We start from the raw sequence: 16,196 nt of genomic DNA, 5'->3' as shown, positions 1-16,196 counted from the left end.
ACCTGCTCAACAGCGAATCAACCGCACTAAAGTACTCCCTAGGTTGTCCTAGGACTCACCCACACCCCTTCTGCCATCAGCTGCTGAAGAACCCCTACCAACGCCAGCTAACCACTTCACGAATACAATTACATGCAACCAAACTTAAATAATCCTTCAACTAAAGGACTCAGCCCTACGACGGCTGGATTCAGATACGAGTTGTGCAATAGGTCCAAGTACTTTATCCTAAGATTATTTAACCCTCATATCATGTAATTTAATGTATTAATATGATGGTTAACTCCCATCAACATGGGTCCCACAAAGCACAAAGCAAGCAACATTCGAGCAGAGAAGCCGACTGGCACTAAGACGCAATAAAAATCATGTAGATCCTCTTACGAAATTCTCGATCTCTAAATCCAAACATCTCAGATACACCTTCGTCCTGCCCTCACTCTCTTAAGAATGACTAATCATTCCTCGCGCTGACCCGCTATACTGCACCCACTCATGAAACTTCCACCAACCCTGCTACACTCATGTATGCTAGCCATACATAACACTGGATCCTATAGACAGTTGAATGCTCGATCCTACCTTAAGCCCACAACCAGAAATAAAGCCAAACCAAATATTCTCAGGCTATTGAATCTTAGTTATGTACAACTATGATGCATACACTAATCAATTACAGTAATGATGTCAATTTCATATAAAGAAGAACCCTAGGCTATCAGGCCTCATATAATCAGGATATTCTATCATGCAATTGCTGAAGATCCCTAGCCTATCACTAGCATGTTGTTCTAACATATCACAATATCAAATAACAGTGTGGTGATTTGGGGACAACTTACTGGCTTTGTCTGATCGTACACATCGCATCCTCCTTTGGTTATTTTGAAAGAAACTTTGAAAGTTATTTTTTAAAACCTTTACTTTGAAAATTATTTTCAAAACCCTTTTTCCGTAGTTTGAGACTAGATTCACATGAGTGTTCCTCCAATTCACTCAAACCAAGGCTCTGATACCAACTTGTAACATCCCAAAGATTTCAACAATTTTAAACTTTTCAAAACGATCCTTTTTCTAATAAAATGTTTACAAAATAGTGTTCTCAAAACATTAATTGAAAATTAGAGTCTCTTAAGATCTAAAAAGTTATGAAACTGTGGATGTGTACGGTCACGCCTTCTCCTTGCCACGATTCATCCGAAAAACCTGAAACCATAAACAAACTGTAAGCACGAAGCTTAGTGAGTTCCCCCAAAGTACCAACACACAAACAGATAACATATACAAATAACAGCATGTACTGGGTCCATAGCTAATAGACTGGATTACCCATGAGCCCACAGTATGAGTCTGGCATGCCCTACCTGGCCCTCAGCTTATATATGGCCTGCTCTTGAGCCCACAACATAAGTCTGGTTTGCCCCCGGTGCCCAGAACTTATGTCTGGCTTGGACCAACCTAGTCAGTCCTCAGACTGAGATTCCAATGTTCAGCCCTCAGTACGAGTCTAATATGCCCTCCCCGTCCCTCAGTTCGTATCTGGAATGCTACTAAGCCCTCATTATGAGTCTGGCATGCCCTCCCTGGCCCTCATCTCATATCTGGTATGCTCTAGGGTTTGTTGGCTATAGCATGGAGCAGTACAACCTCAAACCAACCCACACAATATGTCGACATATAACGAATAATATCATATACAGATAAACAGGCAATATCACATGTAGTCCTATACATCTACCAGCCTAACATATCAATAACTAGCATAATCATGCATATCTATTTTATACTCAGCATATCAATGAATATCAGGGTATCAAACCGATGGTTCGATCATGGTGTCGTCGACCCATATGTACAGTGAGGAAAACTCACCTCACAGACTGACGAATAATTGAACAAAACACTGCTCCAACACCAGCTCTACAAGTCTTCCTGAATACCAAACGTAGACCAAAACCCAATCAATATCACAAAATACCCAAAATATCCTTTTTGGTCAAACTTGGTTAAGGGTCAATGTCAAACGAATAAACCGAGTTGAACCACTTCGAACGCAGGGTGTTCACGCCTTGACTAGAATTGCAAACTCGAACTGGGACGTGATGTGTTCCTCCCACTTACTTGGGGGCGTTCCCACTAAATCCCCAAACTTTCTATTAAGGGCTTAATTGTTGGATTAGTGTCTAAGTCCATAATTATATTTGGTATGAACTTGACCAGATTGTAACATGGTCCTTTTGGGTTGCCTTCACCAAAGCAACTTGATTGGATGATTAATAGAGAAAGATGTTATTATGGTTTATTAATATATTATAAGAATAATATATTAAAATAGAAATCATATTTATTTAATTAACATTGGTCAAGAATTAATTTTATGGTCAAAAGAGGTTAATTGAATTAAAGGGACTATACTTGTAATTATGTGATAGTTGCAAAGTTGGGTAAGGAAACCCTAGAGTATAGGGTGGACAAATTCTATGGATAAGGCCTTAGGAATCCATCCAAAGCAAGGGTTCTAGAATTATCTTATGGGCTGCTTGGTGGCTAAGTAACCATATAAGGATAATGACTGAAACCATAATTCTCACACCTATATAAAGACCCCTTGGGCATAAGAATTCGGCTACACCTAACCCTAGAAGTCTTGGAGCCAAATTTTCCCTCTCCCCTCTCTTTCTCTTGCTTCATCCAATTGCTTTTGGTGTTTGTGATTCATTAAAGGCACAACATTTGGGGTGCTAAGGTTCTCAAAGCTTCAAGATCTTCAATCAAAAATCAAGGTATTCATCTAACTTGTCTATTTGATATTCAATTAGTTTTGTTGTATGCTAGATTGGGGTTTTACAAGTCTTGGACAATTTTCATGTACAATTAGAAAAACTAGATCCAAGCATTAGGGTTTGGATGAACACCATAGGAATGTTGTTATGCTCATAACCCAACAGTGGTATCAGAGCCTAGATCGTTCATCTTTTGTATTTGATGCATAGCCAATTTGTTCAAGCTCAAAATTCGAGTTTTTCAACCTCTGACTGATGGACTCGTCGAGTCACCAGATGAACTCGGCGAGTCCAGGCTACTCGGCGAGTCTAGATCTGTGACTCGGCTAGTCGACTCGTCTAGTGACTGATTTTCTAGGATTTTGACTCTTTTTGGATTGGAATAATTACCAAAAACGTTTTTTATTGATAAAATCTTATTTTTATTATACTGGTACAATTATCGTAACCCAAATAGAAGATAATTATCAAAAATATGATAATTACTTGTTTTATAAGATAAATTTAATTATTTGTATTTGTGATTTGAATTATCTTGTTAAGGAAAAGATTAGGTCAAATTATGTGATAAATACTAATAATATGATTAGGTAGTTATTTTTCAAATTTGATCTAATGTTTTGAAAAGTTTCAAAACTTTCCCTCAAGTTTTGGAATTTAAATTTTTGATTAAAAGTTTAATTTTGAAACATTTAAATTCTAAAACCCTAGAGTTTTAAAAGTTAAAATTCAAACCTTATACTATAGTAATATTAAAAGATTAATTATTATATATGTATAAGAACATGGCTAGTCTTACCGATAGTAGGCCTCATTCACGAAGCCCGTCTATAAGGGGGGTATAAGGTTATGGCCTATAAAATGGCCGTTTAATGGGTGTCCACTCTCACCCACCGCTTCCTTGATTGGTGGAGGGTCGTTAGCTGAACGGGTAGGATAGGGCAAGTACTTCATTAATAAGTATAATGAATTTATTAAAGTAACTAAATGTTTTTTTATAAAATTCTCATTCTTAGTTACTTTAGGAGAAATGTGAAGTGATGCTATTCCATGAAATTACACTTTCTATCCTTGCCAAATCGTTAGTGGAGCGTATGTGGTTAACCGACATACTAACTTGGCATTAGCAAGGGTGGAAAACGGTAACTTGGTTTTTATCATAGATCAATGGAGCATGTGTAGCTAACCGGCACATTGATTAGGTGATTTGTAACATCGAGGGTACCAAGTACATTTACATGGTTCTTCACACCTTGTTTGTGATCCTCGGCATCCCAGTCACAAACTTGAAGGGCATATCGAAATTTAAACATGACATTGAAAATTTCAATTACCTTCAAATTATTTGCATTTAAGATTACGACATGGATCTTCTTAATTGTGAATAATGTTGTTGGATACTAGCCCTAATTTATCATTTTGGGTGTTTAATTGGGGATTCTTATCTAATCAAACTTGTCCCTTTTCTTTTCAGATGTCTACTTCAAACAATGCTTATGGCGCGAACCCTACTGGCTCATTCTCACTCATGAACTTGTGTGGGAGGGTGATCTTCGATGGGTCCAACTTCAATGATTGGATCTGGAACATTCGCATGGTCAATCATTATGAGGACAAAGAGTATATTCTCGACAAGGAGCTCAAGGAGGTGAACATCAATACTGCTACTCCCGAAGAAATCGTTGCATTCAAGGCTCACGAGCGAGATGCTACGAAAGTCCATTGCATCATGCTCGCGATGATGACTGTTAAACTCCAAAAGTCCTACGACAACTACTACCCCTACGAGATGCACCAATATTTGATGGACAGGTACCATCAAAGCGCGAGGCAATAAAGGTATGAGATCATCACTGCGATGATCACTACAAAGATGAAGGACGGAGAGTCTGTCACGGCCCATCTGCAGAAGATGCAGACGTATGTCGACCGCCTGCTAAAGTTAAATATTAACTTTGATGAGGAGCTGGTGATTGATATACTACTTCACTCTTTACCTCCTTGCTACAACCAGTTCCGGATGACCTACCACATGAACAAGGAAGAGGTCACTCTAAGCAAGCTTCAAGGCTTGCTAAGGACTGCTGACACTGGTCTGAAGGAAAAATCTATTGCATCATCTACTCCTATTGTTGCCCCTCTCTTGGCTATTCGGAAAGGGAAAGGAAAAAAGAGAAAGGCTCCTTCAAAGAGACACAAGGGCAACCCCATGGGTGTTCCTCTTCTAGTGGGACTAAATCTGGTTCTGCTGCTCCTTCCTCAAACCCAAAGGATGCAGAGTGCTACTACTGCCATGAGAAAGGGCATTGGAAACAAAGTTGCCCGAAGTATCTGCAGGCCATCAAGGATTGAAAGATAAATCCATCCTTCTTAGGTATTTATACTATTCATTATAGTAACTCATCACACTCTATGTATTGGGTCCTCGATACAGGATGTGGTTTTCACATTTGTTCTGATTTGCAGTGTCTAAGAAGAAGTAGAGACGTGTAGCATGGGAAGATAAATTTGATCATCGGGAATTGTAACACCCCGTTTATTAAATAAATAAATGAATAAATTAATGATTGTATAATAGCCCTAAAATCAATAATTATATACATTGGTGTTGGATTTGAGGAGTTAATTGTCACAATTTAAGTAGTCAGGGGTTAAAAGTGTAAGTTTTGGATCCAGTTTGTAAATATTTATGAAGGCAAGGGCTCCATGGTAATTATTGGGACCTAATTCGAAAGGATTTGAAGGCTTAGGGGGCTTATTAGTAATTTAGGGATCTACTATGAAAGGAAATTATGGGATCAGGGTTTAAAAGGTAATTGTAGTCTAAACTTGAAAAGAAAACGAGAAGGAGGGACCAAAGTTGTATATCTAATAAATGTTGAAATGAGCGGGACTTAATCCTGTATCCCTTACCCATGTCGCCTCCTAAAACCCTAGACTTAATAGATCATCTTCACCAGCCGCCATGTGTGGGTTCAGCCGCTACCACCTCACGTGAACCTTCTCAGCCATCGCTTCCCTTCTCGTTATTCCGATCAGACGGAGTTGCCCGCCGAGGAGCGCCATCACTACGTTGCTGTCGGAGATGCCATGGGCAGTCGAGGAGTCGCCAAATCGGAATGGAACTGGGTCGTTGTGCGTGGTTCGTGAGCCGTCGGAGACATCTGGTAAGCTAGTCGCAACACATTCTTCTTCTCCTTCGTTCGTTTTGGTGTTTTGACGCCGTGTTTGAAGGCTGTGAACACGGCGGCCCTTGAACCGCCAATTCTGCCCACTCCGACGACCTCAACCTCCTAGTCGGTGGTTGGGAGTCTTGGTCTTGTGTTGTTTTTGGACATAGATTGCTGCCACGAGTTGTATGCGTAAGCCAGGTGTCATTTGGTTTGAAATCCACTGCCACCACCTCATGGTGGTGGCTGTCACCGTTTTCTGCCCTTTGCCGCCACCAGCCACCGTAGGAGGTGGCTGAGTGTGTGTGTGTGTGTGTGTTTATTAATTGTGTTGTAGTATGTGTGATTTGTGGACAGGAACCACCACCACCATTGGAAATGGTGGCTGCCGCCGCTGTGCCGCTGCTGTTGCTATCGGACCTCCGTACGCCATCGTGAAGTGGGTGGTCGTGTGCATTCCCGAGCAAGAGACGTATTTTATGGTGTGTGTTTTGTCTAGCCGGAAAAATCAAGAGCAGCCACCGTCGGCCACCACTAGGGTGGTTGTGTGTGTGTTTGTGTTAGTTAGTGTGTGTGTTTAGTTTTGGTTTAAGCATTGTAATTGTAATTATCTAAGAATAATCAAAAGAACCATAACCACCACAGTAAGGTGGTGGCCGCCGCCGTTGACCACCACTACCCGAGGTGGTAGTGGGTGGTGCCTCGCTAGAAAACCCTAATGGGCTTAGAGATTAATTTTGGGCCTATTGGGCCATGTTTGGGTGGAAAACCCTAATTGTGAGTATTTGGGTCTTGGACTTATTTGGACCACTTTTGGGCCATTGGGATTGGAGTATGTATTAAGCCCAATTACTCCATACCATTTATCTAGCAGAGTAAAGGACTTAATGGATTAAGCCCTTAATGGATTAAGTTCTTAATGGGTTAAGTAAGAAACACTTAACCGTAATTGTCATTTTGTGAGGAACCCTAATAGGTCTAATGGGCCCTAATTGACCCAATAAAACCCTATTTTGGGGAATTAATCAGGACACACGGGAAATATGTAATAACTGAGATATCAATTAATAATCCTTGCAAATTAACCTAAGGCTATGTGGGACTTAATGGATTAAGTCCTTAATGGGTTAAGTAGGAAACTTAACCCTAATCATCATTTTATGTGAAACCCTAATTTCACTTGGGTTTATTATTGGGCCTTTCAATTGGGCCTTGATTGGATTATTAATGGGCCATCCAAGAATAATCAAATGGACTAGAGTAATTAGTTGGGCTTTAGGGTAAGGCCCATATGAAGGATTGGGCCCAATTTGGAAAATTGGGCCATAGATGGGCCTTAAGATGTTGGGCCTTAGAATAAGACCATGTATATGCTTGGGCCCAATTTGGAAAATTGGGCCATATGTTGGGCTTTAAGCCATAGTTGGACTTTTGGGCCTTTGGTTTGGGCCTTGGGATCAAGCCAAGATAGGGGTATAGTAGCCTTTTACCCCCAAGCATGGACTTATGACTATGAGTTGGAACCCAATTATTAATTGGGTGTTATTTTGATATTGACAGATCGGAAATCTGTCATCCAGCAGCTATGGTTTTGTCAGCAGGACTTCAGCAATGTGAGGTGAGTTTCCTTCCAGTAGGAACGGGTCTAAGGCCACAATGCCGGCCCGTTTAGTTAGCAGTAGTTTCTGGACTTCGGTCCGATGCAGTAGTTAGTATGTTTGATGCCTTCGTGGCTCAGACAGGATTTATGTGTTATGTGTTCCGGGCTACGGCCCGATGCAGTATACAGTATATGTGTTCATGCTTGTTGATACGTTTATGCTATGCTATGTTCAGTTAGTTCCGGACTTCGATCCGATGCAGGGGGCAAGGCCCCAGTTAGTCCGGACTTCGGTCCGATGCAGGGGACAAGGTCCCAGTTAGTTCCGAACTTCGGTCCGATGCAGGGGCAAGGCCCCAGTTAGTCCGGACTTCGGTCCGATGCAGGGGACAAGGTCCCAGTTAGTTCCGGACTTCGGTCCGATGCAGGGGGCAAGGCCCCAGTTAGTCCGGACCTCGGTCCGATGCAGTGGGCAAGGCCCAGTATGTGCTTTATATGTTATTGTATGGTATGTGGTAATTTGGGGGAGCTCACTAAGCTTCGTGCTTACAGTTTCAGTTTTGGTTTCAGGTACTTCCACAGGCAAAGGGAAGAGCTCGGGATGATGGCATCGCACACACCACAGCTTCAGCTTATTTTCCTGGGAGTTTTTGTTCAGACATTTATTTATGATTTGATATAGCTTTTGATACGACACTTTTGTTATGGTTTTTGAGATACATGACGTACGATTTTATGATATGGTATTCAGTGTTATGATTTTTAGTATGATTTAAACAAAAAATTTTGGGTCGTATTTTGGGATGTTTCAAGTGGGTATCAGAGCCTTGGTTTTAGGGATTCGGATACACTTTCGAGTGTTTCTAGACTCAAACTAAGGAAATGGTAAGAAGATTTTCAAAAAGAAAAATGTTTTCGAATTTTGAAAAGAGAACTTAGAAAGAAAAAGAATTTTTAAAACAAGATAAGGGTGTGGTGCATCCAATCAGCCGAGCTCAAGTAAGCACTCCCAAATTACACATACAAGTTTATTTTATGATTATCAGTTTCAGTTTCAGTAAAACAACATGCTAGTATAGGACTAAGGATCTAGGAGGATGCTTTATGTGCCTACTTTATGTGCTTCAGCTTTGTGAGAATTGCATGCTAGTATGAGTAGACAGTGGTAGGATAGCATGTTTAGGTTATGCCTGATAGTATGAGCTTAGCATTGTATGCTAGTACAGTTTCTTGTTATGAGAATAGATTTGCTTGAGTAGTTTCCTTTGTCTGAATGTTGCTTGCTTTGTGCTTTGTGGGACTTTGTGTGATGGGAGTTAGCTATTAGGTGAATAAGTTAAAGTCACATGCGATCAAGGTTGAATAATCTTAGAGGATTGGATTTGACCCTATTTCGCAGCTCTCGTTTGAGTCTTAACCGTTGTAGGGATGAGTCCCTTACTCGAAGGATTATCCGAGCCTCGTTGCATGTGATTGTATTCAGGTAATGGCTAATTGGCATTACAAAGAGGCCTTCAGCAGTTGAGGACTGGTTTGGGTAGAGTTAGAGGTTTCCCTAGGGTGAGCCTAGGATGAGAGCAGCAGAGATCAGTAGTAGTAGAAGTGACTTGGTGGAGTCAAGGCAGTTCTTGAGGAAAGTACGGATAGATATGGAAGGTAGTATGGGCCCGTACTACTGAAAGCAGAGGATCCGTACTCGAATCAAGGAAGGCTGAGATAAGACCAGGGAACTTGTAGTGTGGGAGATCCCTCGAGTTTTGATGAGTATTGTGATGTTAGTGATGGTATATTGCCGAGTATAGTGACGCTACGTGGTAGACCAGATGGTAGTTCTGGTGTCGACGAGGGATCAGGCTCGGACTTGGTAGCCGGGCAGCTCGATGATTAGATGAGGGAGTTCATTCCATCTGAGGTTACGTGCAGTATCATTGATCAGACTCCTGTGATCCTTAGTATGATCAAGGAGGGCATTATAGAGATTGTGATGAGAGGCCGAGTACATTCTGCACTGAGATAGCAGTCATGATACGGACCCGTACATTGATGTTTCGGGAATTCAGAGTTTATGAAGCTTCAGATTGTTAGGGGGTTAGGGACCCCATTGTTAGCACCAGATGGTTGGCAGATGTCGCCAACACTTTTCGTACCAGACATTGTCTCGAAAGGAGACAAGATCTGACTTACTTCCTGTCTCCTGAGGGATAGAGCACGAGATTAATAGGAAGAGGTTAGTAGTGAGTTGAGTGATGATGTGGTTGATGCTATGTCATGAGATGATTTTAGATCAGATTCCGGGAAGAGTATGCCCAGTCGATTAAGGCGCAATAGTTGGCGCCAGAGTTATTAGACCTCCGCCAGACTACGGAGACTAGGGCAGAGATCACTGCCAAGTCTCGGGAGAGAAAGATTAGTTGGAACCACAGTAGACTAGCAAAAGAAGAGACTGAGAAGGTAAGATATCAGGACATACTGCAGAATGATAGTAGGGAGATCGTGAGTATCTCGGGGTGCAAGACCCTGAATGATATGACTTCTAGAGCTTGAGAACGGGATATGGACTTGGAGCACATTGGTAAGAGGGAACCGGATCAGTTGCTTATATTGAAGGGCCACGGGAGGAGACCCTAGATTTTGGATCAGCTTTTGAGAGACCAACAGGACTAGATTCAGTACAGCACATGCGGGAAACTGCACGATAGAGTCTTTCGTTCCAGGGGTTGAGTAAGTGTAACTATGGGTTATCCTTCGTTTATGTTTGAATTATACTTTCCAAGGAATGGCTTACCGAGAAATTATTAGCGGATAGTGAAGGATCATATTCCAAATTGCGGGATTGGGAGAGTACGACGTCATTTTGGTTTATTCCAAGATTGAGGAGCAGCACGAGAAGCACTTGAGGGAGGTGCTAGAGACTTTGAGGAGGGAGAGACCTTTTGCAAGGTACTCCAAATGTGAGTTCTGGTTGCGCGAGGTGCAATTTCTTAGGCACCTTGTCAATCAGAAGGGTATTCTAGTCGATCCGGCCAAGTTAGGGGCCGTGATGCAGTGGGAGATTCCGAGGTTTCCAATTGAGATTCGGAGCTCCCTGGGTCTAACGGGTTATTATCGGAGATTTATTCGGGTTCTTGGAGTTTGTGTGATCTTTTGGACGGGCTAGTATTGAAACACTAGCAATGGTAAACGTGGTTTTCAACAGATTGGGCATAGAATGGTAAGAAGGATTGAGAATCCTGATGGGTTTTGGCCATAAGAACATCCTATGTGCTCATACAAACCCTAATGCTTGGATCTAGGTTTCTCTATTGTACATGCAATTCATCCAAGACTTCAAACCCTAGATCTAGCATGTGATAATCAATATAACATATGAATTAGGGTTTAGATCATACCTTGATTGTTATGTAGCAATAATAATCTCAAATCCTCCTTGTAATGACTTTAGAAAGCTTAGAGTCACAAATGTCACTCCTCTAATGGTTCACAAACACCAAGAGCAAAAGGATGAAGAGGAGAAGAGAAGAGACACCCAAAAACCGTCCAAAACCCTAAGGAGTTACTTCCACACGTTTTTGGTGCTCTAGGGATCTTTAAATAATGAGGTTATTAGGGTTATCAAACAAGGAAACCCTAATTTGGATGCTTAGGCCCTAAGCAACCCATGGACTCCTTCCTTAAAGGCCTAGGACGATTTCTAATGGGTTTCCCCATAGAATTCGTCCAACCTTATATTATAAGGTAATCCATAGCCCAATTGCAATTATCTTATAATTACAATTCCAGTCCCTTAAGTTTAATTAATCTCTTTTAGCCACAAAATTAATTATCAATTAATTCTTGACTACTATTAATTAAACAATATGATTTCTTCTTTAATATATTATTCTCATAATATATTAATAAATCATAATTAATCCTTTCTCTCCATAATTCATCCTATCAAGTTGCTTTGGTGAAGGCAACCCAAAAGGACCATGCACCATCGGGTCAAGTACATACCAAAATAGTTATGGACTTAGACACTAATCCAACAGTCTCCCACTTGGATAAGTCTAATAACTATTTTGCATATGACTTCAGATCCTGATCTGCAATCGTAGCTTTCCAAAGCCGCTGTCAATTCTGATCTTATCAGATACGCGTGTCCTTTAGATAAGGGATCATATATTCCTCCATTCTAGATATCGTATAGATATAAGACATGAATTCTAATCATTCTCTCTATACTATTTCCCGACTTCCGATTTATGATGACTGACAACAGACTACAATTGAACACATCAATTTAGTCCCGGCTTGGCCAAGCGCTTAGGTGTCATCACTAAATCATCGAGGGGCCCAAAGATATCGCTTTTATCCTACTTTGGATAAAAGGAACGGATAAACTTTGACTCAATGCTCGCTTGCACTCACTTACCGAATCACACACAACAATGTGTTTTATAACACCAAGTTACTTGTGCGTTTAGATATTATCAATGTGCAACCGACTCGCAAGATACAACTCACACATCTCGGTTTCAAGAATATAAGATGTTATCGTCTCACCAATCACTCGTGATACAATTCATGAAATGATCCAAGTGAGCGTGGGTTTAATCCAACGCTCAAATCATATTCATAAGCACTCATGAACGTTGCAGCAAACATTTGCTTATGTCTAATACTCTTTAGACAATCCACACACCAATTCACGACAGCCTTCATTCATATCTACTTCCAACATATGAACGGCCGTGGTCCGTTTGAATAATATGACTGTTCTCAACCAATTAAATTATGCAGGAAGTCAAAACATGCAAAGTGAAACACAAGAATAATACTAATCCCATATGGCCTCAAACCTTGAGTATAAATAAAACACTTTTTATTTATCACCATATCGATTACTCATTATTTGTTGTTTCGGGTAATCAACTTCTTATTTGAATTATTACTACACTTGTCCCATGCTCCTAGCATGCACACAATGTTTACCTATGGTTTTTACTTTGTGAAATAGATCAAATGAACACATTTCCAATCATACTCATTTCACAACTCCTAATCCTTTTCATAAGTGAAAGAATATCAAATTCTTGCCACTTATAGAATATGCTAGATTCTAACATTTTATGCAATGATCCTTTCGTAATGTCATAGCACAAAAGTCACAATAACTATTGCCAATGAAATTACAAAGTCTTCTATTTGAGATTGTTACAATACAATTCCATAGACGTGATTTCTCTCACTCAAAGTACATTCCTTTGAACATCCTTTTGCATAAAATTTCTAATCCAGACATAGACTCTCAATATCCAACTCCCAATATGGAACCATTTCCATATTTGCCATATGACAACTCATTCTTAATAGAATCTTTTCTATTCATAATAATGCCGATATGGTCCATCCAATACTATACTTCCAACTACTCACAAGCGACCAATCATCGGCGAACTTTGGATTGTCCTTTGATAGTTGTTTAATTATCTTAGTCAAAACCGATTCTTGTCCTTTTTTCTCTCTCAATGCGCTAGACATTTGGAAAAATTTTAGAATGGTCAAATATTATAGCATTTGCAATTGATCCTATACCCGAAGCGTATGGGACACGATGCATAATGTCTTACATAAAGATTTGATACTTTATCAATCTTTTGTCATAATATTTTATGTGCTACGTTCTCACAATTCGAACTATGAAGAGGAATGTCGTAATCATAATTGAAATTTAAGAACACACTATGTATCCTTGACTAAAATTATTAACATTCCACAACCTAAGCCTTTAGATTTGAAATGAAGCATAATATTCTCTCCCTTAATTATAGAAAAACAACTATTCAACCCTTACAACTTTGCAAAGTATGACTCTTGTTTTCTATAATTAATATTGCTAACTTGCAATACAAGCATAACATTTATGCTCCCACTATCACGATGATTATTATAAACATAACACTTATGCTCCCACTAGCTTTGACATGTATTCAGAAACAGCTTAACTTTCAGAAAAATAATACCTATTGAATTTCTTAAATTCATGTTTCTAATACCTAATGCTTTGATAATCCTTTATCTAAGCTTATACACATTTCCCTTAGATAGCTCATATGTGTGTCTAAACAATTTAGACTAATTGCCAAATCTCACAATTCGAATCATGGAAAGGGATACCGTAACCATAATCGAAATCGAGAATCCAATTTTCACAATCACTGTCTTCTTAAAATCTCTCTTAGTGAAAGCATTTCCTCATAGTCATTTTCATGAAGGAGGGAATCTTATGACACTTAGATTTTAATGGTGTATGTGTTCCTATCCATGTGAATTTGTCAAAACCAAAGTTTGCGACAAACCCAAACTCATATGGACCGAACTTTTTCAATCTTGATTTCTTGCCTTATGGTAACACCAGTGCCCACCATGTCTTCCAAGTAGTTAAGCAGCTCACCCTTTCCCATCAATGTACTTTCCATTGATCAAGGTGCTTGACTTTTATGCATTCAAATGAGAACTCATAGAAATCACATGCATAATTAACTCAATTGAAGCGGCACAGAAACAAGATAGTGTCAACACGATAGGTTGTAAACCTCAAGTCGTGTGCTAGTGATGTTCGATAAGGTTTATTTTGATTTGTTCTTGAAACCTTTCAAGACCATTAAGACTCCCACTGACTCCTTGACATATAAGATTCTCTTGTCAATAAACATTTCTTGACAAAAAAAATATTCAAGAGTTAGTGTAGCTTTTATCAAGACAAAACACTTCATACAATTGGTCCTAGTTGGTCTTTGTCTTATCCAAGACATCACAACCTACCAATTTCAAATGTGCAAGAATAAGAAAAACCTTTTCTAAATTCTACATTTGATGAATGTTATAAACCTTCTTAATGCTTGTCACTCAATGTCACAATCTTAACTCTAAGACTTGTTTTGGAACGAAGTATGATTGACTTTCTGATTTAACCATTTCTTCAATTCTTGATTCCTCTTCTTATACATACAATTGCACTAAGACTCGCTTAGAGGATCAATTGAGATATGGTTCTTAATCATTAAGACCTATCATAAAACATGATAAAAGGTACTCTCCCTTCTTCTTAGAATAGAGAAACTTTTATCTTTCTGCCTACTTGATTCTTCTTATTCGTTCTGCTATTGACTTAAACCTTTTCAATCAATTCAGAATTACACTTAATCTTATAAGTATAATCACATTTACTAAACATTTAGTAAATGATGACGAATACCTTTGTTACTCTTGTGGTGGACTTAATCAACACACAACTTTGTGTACTCGATCTCTTAGTCCTTCACTTGACACTTTGTCAACGAATTAGTCTAATTTCCAAATATGAAATTTCTCATTCATCGTGCAACCAAGTTGCATGATTCCAAGTTTCTGTCCACTTGAAACTTGGATGATGAGAAACTCTCCCTATTTGGTAAATTCTTGACATTTCCATAAATAACATAATTAAGAATCACATCCATTTGTTGTAGAAATATGCGAACATCAATTTTTCATAACGATTTCATTGCAAGGAAATAAATAAATAAATAAATAAGTCAAACCAAAATTTATTTTATTCATAAAAGCAGCAGAAAACATTTGTCCTTACAATGCAAAATCAACTGAAAACTATGTAGTCAAAAGAAAAAATTCCTAACAACTCTATCATAACTTTCTAAGCTCAAAATCTAATCTTCAAATCCATGCGATCGAGATCCATTTCTTCGTGATTAGACTCATGTTGCTCTTTCATCAAGCTTCCTCTCTTTTCACTGATCCTGCAAAACATTCAAATGCAATCTTATCACATCATGTATTAAGAATCAACGAATAGGAACTTAATGGAGTTAGATAGTGGATTTTACCTGAAGCACAGTCATACTCTTTGACTCTCCCATCTTTTGGACTCTTCAGGCTCTTAGGGCAGACTTGTATCCAATGCCCTTTCTCTTGGCAGCAAACGCAGGTCAGTTCTCCTAGAACGTCCTCAGAAGCATGGTTGGTTGACTTTCCCAACAAATATGCTCCATTGCTTTGCCAAATCATATCTGATTCAGCAGCAATGAGCATGTAATTTAGGTCAATGAGGTTTTCGTCATGATCCATCATATAATACTTTCTTTTGAACTCATTATACGATTCAGGGAGTGACTGCAGAACCCAGTTCACAGCCAATTTATCAGGGAATGACACACCCAACATTATCAACCTATCGATGTGTGATTTCATTCCTAGAACGTGGGCACACACGGGTTTACCATCTTCATGTTTCATTTCCAATAGGGCTTTAGTGACATTGAACCTTTCAATTCTTCGATCTTGTGGGTTAGGGAGAATAATTGGAGGAGGTGGAGGAAGTGAAGCATGATTTCTTGTTCCTCGATCGAATCGTGGAATATCATCTTTATGTGGAATGCTTGTTCCACGGGATTTGGGAAGACCATAGTTGTCGTACTTTGACATCTACAAAACGGGAGAAAAATAAATTCAAGTTAGTTGATTGATTGAGTCCTTAATAAATCACCCAAATAAGATATTAAGGCTAGGACCCAACACAATATTCTACAACTCGGGAGAGGGATGCCGTAACCCAAATTGCAGAACATTTGAAGGTAAGTAAATGACGATTCACTAATTTTC

Source organism: Lactuca virosa, chromosome 9 (assembly GCF_052849685.1).
Source record: "Lactuca virosa cultivar CGN04683 chromosome 9, Lactuca_virosa_CGN04683_v6, whole genome shotgun sequence".
NCBI classification, from domain to species: Eukaryota; Viridiplantae; Streptophyta; class Magnoliopsida; order Asterales; family Asteraceae; genus Lactuca; species Lactuca virosa.
The sequence above is the reverse complement of the archived record's forward strand: the minus strand, read 5'-3'. Positions refer to the sequence as shown.